Genomic DNA, 11,881 nt, shown 5'->3' on the forward strand with positions numbered 1-11,881 from the left:
CATTTCCTGAAAGCAAAGACCCTGTAGAATAAAATGATGGGAGCTGCAAATGTTAGCGCATCATATTAGCGCAACGATAGCAAACCCAAAATTTCAGTTAAAAAATACACTTAAATCAATATTAGTGTACAAAAACTCAATATAATACCCAACCTTTTTCTAAAATGTAACAGGTGAGGTTGTGCCAACTAAATAGATACCCAACATGACAAGTTTAAAAATTGCGTGCGCCGGTGAAACGACGACAAAATACAGTACCCCAAATTGTCCATATGCGATTCTTTAATAAGCCTGTTTAGGCCATGATTTTAGAGTTATCCATGAATATTGGCCCTAGAATTATTGCTCTCACTCTGACGCATGCGGTAAAACCCAACATGTATAACACAATTGTCGTTTTCATATGTAAGAACACCCGTCGCTTATTTAGGTTAGTATGTGCAGATTCGCGGGGGCAGTGGCTACTTTACAACACACACAGGGATCATGGAGAACAAAAGTAGCCACTTTCCAGACAGAAGGACAGTGTCAGCACAAATTCAGAGATTATTTGAGGATCTACAACCGAGTGATAGACAAATAAGATACATTTTTGTTATTATTTAAGGTGCTTGAATGCATTTTTAGGATTTAACTCCTGAGTTCAGTGTCACTTTAACTTAACTGCTATCACATGGGGGAAGTCACAAGCCCCCTATGTGATAGCATATCAGTGGTGACAGGTTCTCTTTAGGGAGACAATAAAGGTCTTTTAGGTCCCTAATGTCACCTTTGCACTTGAAAGAAGCTGATCAAGCACAGATCATCCTTGAGCTGCTTCTTCCCCAGCTTCTCTACCTGGCAATGACTCTTAAAAAGCTGGAAGTGAAGCTTCATTCAGTGGGGAGGAAATCAGAGGTTTGCTGGTCTCTCTCCCCACTTCCCGCTGACACCCACAATACCAGTCCCAGGCCCACAGGAGGAGCCAGATAAGCAAAGTTGGGGTTGTGTCAGCTGGGGGGCACCAGTTTACCGGCCTATGGATGCCATTGGGCAGTTCAGCGCACAGAATCGCTTTACCTGTGTACAGCCAACAGTTGGCTGTAAACAGAGTCCCGGTGACTATAGATCAGGGCTCAAAATTTCCACTCGCCTGCTCGCATTTGGCGAGTAAAAATAAAGTGAGGGCGAGTGGAAATTTGGGTCTCCAAGTACCGGTCCGCAGGCCAACTCAGGCCCGCGAGCCGGTACTATGTGGCCCGCAGCCAGCTGACATGTCAGGCACACGGTCGCAGACCGCGTACCTGAAGTGCGGGAGCAGCTCCACGGTCTGCATCTGTGTCGGATGCAGAACAGGTGAGGGGGGGTGAGTGTATTATTATTTTGTGTGTGGGGGTGTTAATAAGGGGGGAGCATATTATTTTATGAAGCTGGCCATACACCTTACAACCATTGCACGACTTTAGTTGTGTGATGGTTGTAAGGTCATTAAAGTTTCGTACGATCTGCCCATCTTGGACAGGCAGACCGTACTTACGATCATCGCAAACCCTCCCCGCTGAGGGGAGGGCTTCCGATGATTGCAGTGCTGAGCGGGCAGTGTGCGCTTGCGCACATCGGCCCGTGCGGCATTCATCTTCCGACCACGCCCCCAAAGTGGCAAAAGTCGTACGATTTTCGGCAGGTTTTCCAGCTTGCTTGGAAGACGAAAGTCATACGACCTTACAGTAGAAGCGGTCGCATGCTGCCCATACACCTGACGATTATCCTGCGATACTCGGCTGGTGTATGGGCACCTTTAGTGTATGTGTATATTAGGCCCCACTCACACCTCCTTTGCCCTTATTGGGCCTACCCTGCAACCAGGGGCAGCTTTCATGGAAGTTTGTGAAACCGTGGTGATCTGGACTAAACGCATGGCATGTCATCCCAGTTCAATCACCAAAGACCTGGATGGGACGTTTGCTGGTATTCTTTGCATTAATACTAAGACAGTTTGGCTGACACTATGCATCAGCTTTCCAGGCTGAGTCTCCTGTGCAGATGCGTAGGTTCCTGAGGCCTTAGCATTGGTCAGCAGAATGAGCCTTTAAGACTCATCTGGAGAGTATTCTGTTTGTGAGAGAACACCTCTTCAGAGAGGATTTAGAAGCATTTATCAGGAAGGTTACTGGGGGTAAGAGCACACTTTTACCCTGCAAGCAAAGGTCTAAGGTCCCGCCTAGTAAGTCTTTCATAGCTTTAGCCAAGAAGGACTTTTTTCATCCCTTCCAGGCTTTCACAGACCAAACTGGGCTCCTAGTTCGAGCGCAAGCCCTGAACTCCTAAACCAGCAAAGCGAACACTGGTAGATATCGATCGGCTCACTGACCTGTGTCCTGTCCTCCCGCAGTGCTCGTGCGGTTGAATGTGTCAGATGCCGCAGGCGGGAAGGAGAGAGGAGAGGAGACTTGGGAAGCTGCTGCAGTGGAGGTTAGAAAAGACAGCAGAGAAAGTGAGAGAAGAGACAGCAGAGAGAGAGAAGAAAGACAGCAGAGAAAGTGAGAGAAGAGACAGCAGAGAGAGAAGAAACAGCAGAAACAGCATTGAAGTCAATGGCACCATAGCCCTGCCCCGCCCTCAGTGTGATCGCCCACATCTGGAACGCAGGCACATTAATGCCTGTGTTCTGGTCCTGCGCGATCTGCAAAAATGCAGCATTTTTGCAGATCGCACTGGACCGCAACGCAGGCACTAATGTGCCTGCATTCCTGGTCCAGCGATTGCACTGGGGCGTGGCTGTGGTGCCGTTGACGTCAATGCACTGCCACGCCCCCTCCTACCCCTGAATGCAGGTGTTTTTTCGTTGGTAGATCTCATTGAGCTCGTCATTTGAAAAGTAGATCTCCAGATGAAAAATTGTGGGCTCCCCTGATCTAAATCTGCCTATTTGGGACTGTCTTGTACCATAACTAGGAAAGTGCCTTATTTTTACTGTACAGTTGTGTTGGGCCACCACCGTGTTGTTAAATGGTTTAATCTGCAATATAAAACCAGAAAACCCAAAACAAACATCGCCTCACCTTGTGCCTTTAAAAACATTGCCACACACTTATCCCCACCCATATGCACAGCTCCCTTCTTGTGTCACTTTTTCAAGTGCCACGCCTTCTCCCACATTTCACACGCTCACTTTCATGGCCTTTCCCACTTTCTATTTGAAGCCTACACCAATGCTATCGTACTCCTCTGCACCGGCAAGTCCCATTGTGAAACCTGCCCTTTAAACATTTGCAGTATGTCAGATCATAGGGACAGAGGGAGTGGTCCTGTGGGCCTTCCATGCTCCTGATCCACTAACAGCTTTGAGACAGCGTCTGGCACACTTGTCCAAGGGCCTGACACTGACAGTCATGGCAGTTGTCACCTTCTGAAGTCCTTGCACTCCTTGGAGTCTTCCTCAACTCCCCAGGTGTTCTTCCCTTTTTTGCATTATCTAGGGAATAGTATCTGCAACTTTTTCAGACTTGGTGGCTAAAATCACTTTTATTATAACTGACTCAGAGTGAAGGGGACGCAAATGTTATTCTTTTCATTCTCCAGTTGCAGCTGTCTCTGTGCGCTCAACTGAGTGCAACCTATTCTTTTTGGATGAGCCTCAGGCTGAAACATCTTCTGCTTCAGAAGCTAAGAAGAGTTCCTTTTATTTCTCCCAGTCGTCTAAGTCCAAGGTCAAGCCTGGAACTCGGTTCCACAGCAAGTTCCTGGAACTTGGTTCCACAGCAAGCTTTGGACACCCAAAGCCTCCACATCTCTGAGAAAGTCCTTCTCAGAATGAGAGGATGCTTCCACTTCTGAAAGTAGTTGATATCTGTTAGCTTTTCCTACCACCTGGAACTTGATAGAAGTGGTATTCATGGGCCCTGATAATTTGCTGCCTGCCCCGACCTCTGCTACATTTAAATATTTTTTTACTCTTTCTTTATTATTAAAGAATAAGGGGGGGGAGGGGAGGGGAGGACGGACCGGCCGGCTGCAGACTTTTTACATGTCATCTCGCCGACATCGCCGAGATGACATGTAAACGAACAATCGGCCTCCTCATTGCGGGCGCCTGCAACTTCCCCGCAAGGACACCTAGGGTTGCCACCTGTCCAGGATTCACCTGGACTGTTCGGGTTTTGAATGCTGTGTTCGGGTTTCATGGCAGCAGAAACCTGGACACAAGATGTGAGGAAGACAGGGTGCAACCAAAATTAAGATAGGGGCTACTGGCCTCCCACTGAAAATAGTCTCGACTGTGATATATACATATGAATGGGCGGCACTTTTTACATATGAATAAGCCGTGACTCATTCTCCCAAAAAAATGCCTATGCGTCTCTAGAGTGTTCGGGTTTCGTTTGAAGAAAAGGTGGCAACCCTGAGGACACCGCTGCCACCCTCTGCGGCCTGCTGCCCCGAGGCCGGGACTCGGTGGCCTTGTGGGAAATCTGGGGATGGTCCTGAACCACTTGATCTGACTCGTTGCTTGTAATATCCTACTATGGTTCAGTTCACATTTTGACTGCATGCAGCTTATCCCTGGCCCAGTGGTTCCGAAATCCAGCCCTGAAATTGAGGAAATCCTTACTTCTATTGGTCGAGAAGATTCTCATGATGGACACCAGCCTGACAGGCTCAGGAGGTGTCCAGGATACCCTTTTGATGTGGGAGATTTGTTCGCCGTAGGAAGCTCATCTTCCAATTGATCTTAGAGCAATTTGGTTGAACGATGCCACAGCAGTAGCATACATGAATCATCAGTGAGGAACCAGAAGTCCCAAGGCTCAAAGAGAGGCTGACCAAATTCTGGCTTGGACAGAACTTTACTTTTCAGCCCTGTCCGCTATGCAAATTTCAAGTGGAGGAAAATTGATAGGCAGGCTTTTGCCCTAGTCAACATCTGGACTCCAGAGAGTGGTCTCTTCACCCAGAAGTGTTTTAAGACCTCTGACACAAGTGTGGAACACCAAACGTGGACCTCCTGGCTTCCTGATTAAGCAATAAACTAAGCAGGTTTGTCTACAGATCCTTCGACCCTCTAGCCTTAGCAGTGGGTACCCTGGTGACTTCATGTGATCATTTTATGCTGATCTACAACTTTCCCCCCTCTGGAATGCTTCTTTGTCTTCTTCACATAATCGAAATGTAGGGCATCCCTATGATACTTATTGCACCTAGGCGAATGTAGTACTCAGCCCTCATGAGACTACTGGTGAACTCCCTGCGGGCTCTCCCAGAACACCCTGATATTCTGTCCCCACCCAGATTCAGTCTTTGGCTTTGGCATGGCTGTTAAAGCCAAGGTCTTAAAAGAAAGGAGCCTATCTAGTTCTGTTATTCCCATGCTCCATTTTCCACTCCCATCATGCTCCAGTTTTATAGAAAAGCAGTAGTTGGAGAGCATCATAAAGACAGTGGGTTGGGACCTGTGTTCCCTAATGAATAAGAAAAGGATTTTATGGTAAGTACAAAAAAAATCAGTTTTACCTGGTTTCCTGTCTCTGTGGCAGTGATGGAACAAGTTTCATTGTCACAGGTCAGCTAGAACTAAGAGCAAGAGTGAAAAGCACACACCACATAGTTCTCCTTTAAGGTCTGGTAGGAATTTTAGGAGGGACCCCATGTAAAAAATAAAAAAAGTACGTGGGGTTCCCCCTTAAAGTCATACCAGGTCTTTAAGGTCTGGTAGGAATTTTAAGGAGGAACCCCACCCCCAAAAATGGGGTGGGGGGAAACGTGGGTTGCCCCCTAACATTCCCAACCAGACCCTTGATCTGAGCACTGGAAGGGCAGGAAAGGGAGGGGGGCGAGCGAGTGCCCCCCTCCCTGCGATACCAGGCCACATGCCCTCGGCACTGGGAGGATGCTTTTCCAGGGTTGCCTTGGAAAAGCACCTTATCCACGTGCCGATAGGGACAAGGGCCTCTTCCCCACAAGCCCTGGGGCGTTGGTTGTGGGGGTGCGGGCAGGGGGCTTATTTACATCAGGGTACCCCTTTAATAAAGGGGCACCCAGATTCCCCCCCTCCCTTGTGAATGAGTAAGGGCTATGAGTAATGAGTAAAGGATTTTTGACAAGTCCTTTATTTTTTTTTAAAACCCAAAAAATTGATCCATCGACGTAATCCAGGGTCAATCACGACGTCAAGCATTGTCAACGATGATGACTCGACGAAATAAAAAAATAAATAGAAATAATCATTTAAAAAACCGACGACCACGGTCCCGCCTGCTGCGATGAACACCCGCCACAGAATGGGATTTTGACAGATGATGGCAACTTATAAAAAAATTGGGTGGAGCTAGCAGTGACAGCTATCTCCGCCCAACTGTTTACAGTTGTAACAGGTGAGCCATGATTGGGCAGAGTCATCATGACTTTGCCCAATTATGGCTCTCACAGTTCTCCGTGCCCTGATTGGGCAAAGTATTGCACCTGACCTGTAGTCAAGTGCAAGGCTTTAGCCAATCAGGGCTTCAGAAGGCGCATTGCTTATGGGGCGCTTGGCAGGCAAACAGCCCGCCGAAAGCTCTGATAATTTGTGTGTTCGGCAAACACAGTAACTAGCGATGTTCGAACATCAAGCCCGACCCTATTTAAAAGTAGTTATATTGCATTTGTTTTATTGGGGGGGGCTTTGTTTAGTGCAAACAAGTTTGGGGGAAAAGCATCTATGAATTTAGAAGCTTCTATTAATAGTATTAGATTATGGTTACGATTATCGAAAATTGAAGAACATAATACAAAACTGACGCTTATAAACCTAGTCACCAGTACAAGGAAAAATACAAAGAAAATGCTAAATTTCTATCACTATTTCTTTACTCCGTGTTCCATTAAACAATAGTTTTCTGCCAGGGCACCCATATTGTTAAGATCTGACTCAGAGATAGGCTTTATTTGTTCCACACTCTAATATTACTGACCCTCATTTCCGTTTTAAAAGCTTTCATTTGGATATAAGAGGTATAGTAGACCTCAGCTGTTAAAGAGCTTCCTTTATGTAGCACAATCGAATTCTGTCATAACGGAAGCTACATCTTCAGCACTTGCTGTTAAGGTCAAGGACTGATGAGAGGTGAATCTTTGACGTGGCTACAGTGATGCTGAAACAGGTTTTGCCTCTGGTGCTCACTGTATATATATAAATAATGGAGAAGATTGATTACAAACACGGAAGAAACAGAATCCCAAGTACAAATGTCTGCTTTTGATAAAAAGATGCTTGCCCCTGATTTTAAACAGTCTAAAAGAACAAGAGATGGATTCAATCCTGTAATGACCCCAGAGAACATTCCACAGTTCACTATTCCACCTCTTGCCCTACTTGATAGTAAACGCGTCTACAGGAACATGAGATCAACTATGTGGAAGTCTAATCTATGTCATACTCAGAATGAAGAAGCTTTGGAAGGGAATACCATACGGTCTTTTTCTGTAAGCTTTGAAGATCTTCAAGACCCTGTCACCAGAGCAGCAATGTCCCTCCCTCACCTAGAAAAAATCACTACTCCCTATGGATTTCTCACGCTTGCAGAGAGCCCACATGTACCAACTGAAGAAGCTGTTTTTTTTCAGATGACTTCAAGAAAACGAATACCAACGGTAAGGTCTTTCAGCCTGCAAAATATTTTGATTTCAGATACTGAGTGTACTAGTCGTAGTGCTTCATCTCCAGATACTGTAGCACAGTCATCAGATCGTAATTCTAGCTCAAAGAGTTTTCGTCTATTTCGGAGGAATGTTTTTCTTAGACAAAGTTCCATGCCAGTTATCAATAATGGCAGCAATGTCAAGGCATCAGTAGAAGATGAAAAGCCTACAACATTTTCCCAAAGGAGTAACTCATTTCCAAAGATCATCACAAGGAAGTCTTCAAGGAATCTTTTACAGTCTGTTATTAAAAAACATTTTTCTGCAAAAAATCAGTCGGAATCTACATTTGCAAATGGGAAAAAGTGATGAGAATTAGTCTTCTGAAAATTTGCTCTGGATGATATAAATAACATTGTGAGACCTAGGTAAATGATTATTTTAGTTAAGAAATATCAGTTTTATCTGTTAGCTGTCCATAGCATGAACTGTAAACTTTGTAATGTAAGCAAGGCAGAAGAAATATTTACAAATTGTTAACAATAATATTGTGTTTATTACTGTTATATTTGTAATACTGACTGGTCCTTCCTAAAGGTTTATTGATAAGATATTTATTTTAGCTGTCAGAATGCATGGCAACAGCAAGTACCAAAAATAAGATTCAAATCTGTAGAAAATATAATATATAAATGTTCAGCCACTCAAAGTACACTCTCTATAATGAACATTTAAAAGAGAATACCATCTTATTATGTTATGTTGCCTTTAACCTAAACACATGTGCTATAACTTTGCAATGTATACAGTATATTGTTTTGCAAATAAGCTGAAAGGAGATAAAAGCAAATTGCACACCAGAGACCTGTTTTTTTAATTTGTTACTGATATCTCACTCCTCATAAAAAGAGAAGTGAATCATATAAACTAACTGATGCGCACACCAATTGTTTTACTGGTGTGTGAGATATAACATTGGTATTTTTATTTCATGCTGCTAAAAGATTGCATATAAACACATAAGTGATACAACCATGCTCAAACTGTCCACATAACTGCATGTATGAAACAACACTAAAAGAGATACTTCTTTAATGGCAGGTTCTTGCCTTACTGTAATCCATGGTTGTTTCCCTTCTCTTTGCTGCTCTTCCTTTTAAATCTGTATCTGTTCTCATGCTCTGCAGAACTTCTGTTTTGCAGCAGACTGCCTTGTCTCAGAAATGGATACACGGTGTCTGTGTATAGATTTGTATAGGTTTGTAACCTGAGCCATCACTACAGGAAGAGGCCCTGAGCTGGAAAGGGAAGTTCTCCCCAAGCATGAGGACATGAGGATTTAAAAGGAAGAGCAGCAAAGAGAAGGGAACAACCATGGATTACAGTAAGGCACACATTACAGTATTGGTTTATGTTAAAAAATCTGAGGGTTTAATGTCATTTTAAAACAACCCTAATTATTCAACACTCAGAATACAACCAACTACTTAAAGCTCAACTCAAGGCTAGGCTTCCCACCCCCATCTTGGAGCATACCCCACACCTTTATTTTTTCTTTAATATGTAAATATGCCTTTTTGTTAACATTCTTTACGGAGAACACACGAACTGCCAACGCATTTTGGCGGGCTGTTCACCCACCGAGCGCCCCACGATGCGCTGCGCATTGTGAAGCCCTAATTGGCAGGTCAGGTCAGGTGCAAGACTTTGCCCAATCAGGGCCCAGTACTCTGGTGACTAGGTTGATAAGCGTCAGTTTTGTATTATGCAGTAGAAAGGCATCATGGCACACTCACAAGTCAGCATGTAAAAAAACTTGTCTCACCACTAAGGTCAAGAACAGAGGTTTGGATACACGTCTTCTGCAGAAAATGTGAAAGCCGCACAGCCGCGCCAAGGCACCTCTTGTAGTGCGGTCCTAACTCTAAAACATGAGAGTCTCCATCTTGGAGCACATGGGGGCAGAAGATTTCAAATTGGGTGCAGGTTTGTCAGGAGGAAGCCCAACCTCCTTAAAGGCACAGGAACACACAAGGGATCCCGCACATCCCAACACAGTTTTGTATTATGTTCTACAATTTTAGATAATCGTGTCCATAATCTAATACTATTAATAGAAGCTTCTAAATTCCCAGATGCTTTTCCCCCGGACGTGTTTGCACTAAACAAAGCCCCCCAATAAAACAAATGCAATAACTACTTTTAAATAGGGTCGGGGTCAATGTTCGAGCCAAACGTGAGTTCGGCTCGAACATCGCTAGTTCGTGTGTTCACCTGCCGAGCACCCCATAAGGCAATGTATCTTCTGAAGCATTGATTGGCTAAAGCCTTGCACATGCACATGTGCCCTGATTGGTGCAATACTTTGCCCAATCAGGGCACAGAGAACTGTGAGAGCCATGATTGGGCAAAGTCATGATGACTTTGCCCAATCATGGCCCACCTGTCAGATGCCATACAACTGTCACAAGCTGTCACCACTAGCTCCACCCAATAGTCATCGTTTAAAAAAAAAAAGATTTCTATTAATTTTTTGTTGTTTTATTTTTTAATTTGTCAAGTCGTCATCATTGTGGACAACGCTGGACGTCGTGATTGACCCTGGATTACATCGGTGGATTCATTTTTTTTTTTTGTCTTTTGTTTTTTTTCGAATAAAGGATTTTTTCAAAAGTCTGGTCTTTTAATTTACAATTTTACTTAACCCTTTAGTGAATGGGTAGGGGTACAAGTACCCCTTACTCATTCACAAGGGGGGAGAATCTGAATAAGCCCATTGCCCGCACCCTTGCAACCAACGCACCAGGGCTTGTGGGGAAGAGGACCTTGTCCCCATCGGCACGGGGACAGGGTGCTTTTCCAGGGGCAACCCTGGAAAAGCACCCTCCCAGTGCCGAGGCCATGTGGCCTGATATCACAGGGAGCGCCGGGCGCTTGCTCATCCCCCCCCCAAAAAAAAGGGGGGGACCCCACGTCCCCGTCCCCCCATTTTTGGGGGTGGGGTTCCTCCTTAAAATTCCTACCAGACCTTAAGGGCCTGGTATGAGTTTAAGGGGGAACCCCACACACTTTTTTATTTGTTTTCTTTTTAAATGTAATTTTTTTTCTTTACAAAGTTATTTGTGCTGCAGCAGGTTCTATACATTGTACAGACGTGCTACTTTACAGTCAGTTTAAGGTGACCCCCAGGCACGATATTTAATAATTTTTCATTTTTATTGTTTCACTTTTAGTGATGTTAAAATCACTGCTCCTTTAAAAACTGTGTTTTTTTTTCAAACAAATTTTCATTGATTCATGTCCCCCAGGCCAGTACCCGAATCCTCATACCCTTTTTATGGCCAATAAATGGCATATAAGGCTTCAAAATGGGGTCAATTGATTTTCAAAGTTCTAGCCCCATAGACTTGCATTGAGTTCGAGTTCGAATTCAAACTTTTCCCATGTTCTAAAGTTCGAATGGGAACCGAACAGGGGGGTGTTTAGCCCATCACTAATGGAGAGCAGGACTATTGGCCTGTATTATTTTCCAATTCAGTAAGTTCACTGTCACAGTGACCATATGACCAGAGATCAGCTCCTGGCCATAATTGGCCAGTGATTAAGCATGTGTTATATGCAGGGCTTGAAAAATCCACTCGTCCACTCGTCTGTGACGAGAGGATGGTGGAGCCCGACGAGCAGCTTCCCGGCCGGCCGTTGTAATTAGGGATGGGCTGCACGTTCGAGTCGAATCTATGTTCGACTCGAACATAGCATGTTCTAGCGTTCGCCGAACGCCGAACATTATGGGATGTCCGCGGTCTGTTCGACCGCGGGACATCCCACAATGCACCGTGCCTTCCTAAATGGTAATTGGCTACAGTCTTGCACCAGCAAGACTGTGCCAATCAGGGCTCAGTACAAATATAGAGCCATGATTCGGCAAAGTCATGATGACTCTGCCCAATCATGTCTCACAGCTAAGTCCCTGCAGCACACTATATAAGGCTGCTGACACCACGGCCCTGTGTAGTGTGTTGAAGGAGATTGATAGAGAGAGAGAGATATAGAGCTATACAGATATAGAGAGATAGATAGAGAGATAGATAATGAGAGAGAGAGAGAGAGAGAGAAGAGAGAGAGAGAGAAAGAGAAATTGCAGATTTATTGAGATTGATAGAGAGTTATAGAAGAGTTCTGTATATATCAGACTTCTGTATATATCAGACTTCTGTATATATCAGACTTCTGTGATATTTTTGTGATTATATAATTTTATATAATAATAAAATAATATATAATT

Source organism: Nanorana parkeri, unplaced genomic scaffold (genome assembly GCF_000935625.1).
Source record: "Nanorana parkeri isolate BGI_ZX_2015 unplaced genomic scaffold, ASM93562v1 scaffold352, whole genome shotgun sequence".
In the NCBI taxonomy this organism is placed as follows: Eukaryota; Metazoa; Chordata; class Amphibia; order Anura; family Dicroglossidae; genus Nanorana; species Nanorana parkeri.